Raw genomic sequence first — 2500 nt, forward strand, 5'->3', positions numbered from 1 at the left:
GGACAGGACAGGACAAGACAGGACAAGACAGGGCAGGACAGGGCAGGACAGGACAAGGCAGGGCAGGACAAGACAAGGCAGGGCAGGGCAGGATAAGACAAGACAAGACAGGACAGGGCAGGACAAGACAGGACAAGACAGGGCAGGACAGGACAGGACAGGACAGGACAAGGCAGGACAAGACAAGACAAGACAAGACAAGACAAGACAAGACAGGGCAGGACAAGGCAGGGCAGGACAAGACAAGACAAGACAAGACAAGACAAGACAAGACAAGACAGGGCAGGACAAGACAGGGCAGGACAAGACAAGACAAGACAAGACAAGACAAGACAGGACAAGACAGGACAGGGCAAGACAATGCAGGGCAGGACAAGGCAGGGCAGGGCAGGACAAGACAGGACAAGACAAGACAGGGCAGAACAAGACAAGACAAGACAAGACAGGGCAGGACAAGACAGGACAAGACAAGACAGGACAAGACAAGACAGGACAGGACAGGACAAGACAGGGCAGGGCAGGGCAGGGCAGGACAAGACAGGGCAAGACAAGACAGGGCAGGACAGGACAAGACAGGGCAGGACAAGACAAGACAAGACAAGACAGGGCAGGACAAGACAGGACAAGACAAGACAGGACAGGACAGGACAAGACAAGGCAGGGCAGGACAAGACAGGACAAGACAAGACAGGGCAGGACAAGACAGGGCAGGACAAGACAAGGCAGGGCAGGACAAGACAGGACAAGACAAGACAGGGCAGGACAAGACAGGGCAGGACAAGACAAGGCAGGGCAGGACAAGGCAGGGCAGGACAAGACAAGACAGGGCAGGACAAGACAGGGCAGGACAAGACAGGGCAGGGCAGGACAGGACAAGACAGGACAAGACAGGACAGGGCAGGACAAGACAGGACAAGACAAGACAGGACAAGGCACGACAAGACAAGACAGGACAAGACAGGGCAGGACAAGACAGGACAAGACAGGGCAGGACAAGACAGGGCAGGACAAGACAAGACAGGACAAGACAAGACAGGACAAGACAGGGCAGGACAAGACAGGGCAGGACAAGACAAGGCAGGACAAGACAAGACAAGACAAGACAGGGCAGGACAAGGCAGGACAAGACAGGGCAGGACAGGACAAGACAGGGCAGGACAAGACAGGGCAGGACAAGACAGGGCAGGACAGGGCAGGACAAGACAGGGCAGGACAAGACAGGGCAGGACAAGACAGGGCAGGACAAGGCAGGACAAGACAGGGCAGGACAAGACAGGGCAGGACAAGACAGGGCAGGACAAGACAGGACAAGACAGGACAGGGCAGGACAGGGCAGGACAAGACAGGGCAGGACAAGACAGGGCAGGACAAGACAGGGCAGGACAAGGCAGGACAAGACAGGGCAGGACAAGACAGGGCAAGACAGGACAAGACAAGACAGGGCAGGACAGGACAAGACAGGGCAGGACAAGACAGGACAAGACAGGGCAGGACAGGACAAGACAGGGCAGGACAGGACAAGGCAGGGCAGGACAAGACAAGACAAGGCAGGGCAGGACAGGACAAGACAGGGCAGGACAAGACAGGACAAGACAGGGCAGGACAGGACAAGGCAGGGCAGGACAAGACAAGACAAGACAGGGCAGGACAAGGCAGGGCAGGACAAGACAAGACAAGACAAGACAAGACAGGGCAGGACAAGACAGGGCAGGACAAGACAAGACAAGACAAGACAAGACAAGACAAGACAGGGCAGGACAAGACAGGGCAGGACAAGACAAGACAAGGCAGGGCAGGACAAGACAAGACAAGACAAGGCAGGGCAGGGCAGGGCAAGGCAGGACAAGACAAGGCAGGGCAGGACAAGGCAGGGCAGGGCAGGGCAAGGCAGGACAAGACAAGGCAGGGCAGGACAAGACAGGGCAGGACAAGACAGGGCAGGGCAGGACAAGGCAGGTTAGGACAGGACAAGACAGGGCAGGACAAGACAAGACAGGGCAGGACAAGACAGGACAGGACAGGACAAGACAAGACAAGACAGGGCAGGACAAGACAGGGCAGGACAAGACAGGGCAGAACAAGACAGGGCAGGACAAGACAAGACAAGACAGGGCAGGACAAGACAGGGCAGAACAAGACAAGACAAGACAGGACAAGACAAGACAAGGCAGGACAAGACAAGGCAGGACAAGACAGGACAAGACAGGGCAGGACAAGACAGGACAAGACAAGGCAGGACAAGACAGGGCAGGACAAGACAGGGCAGGACAAGACAGGACAAGACAGGGCAGGACAAGACAGGACAAGACAAGACAGGACAGGACAAGACAAGACAGGGCAGGACAAGACAGGGCAGGACAAGACAGGGCAGGACAAGACAGGGCAGGACAAGACAGGAAAAGACAGGGCAGGACAAGACAGGGCAGGACAAGACAGGGCAGGACAAGACAAGGCAGGACAAGACAGGGCAGGACAAGACAAGGCAGGACAAGACAAGACA

This window comes from Oncorhynchus mykiss, chromosome 8 (assembly GCF_057628025.1).
Source record: "Oncorhynchus mykiss isolate SJ-2025 chromosome 8, ASM5762802v1, whole genome shotgun sequence".
Taxonomy (NCBI): Eukaryota; Metazoa; Chordata; class Actinopteri; order Salmoniformes; family Salmonidae; genus Oncorhynchus; species Oncorhynchus mykiss.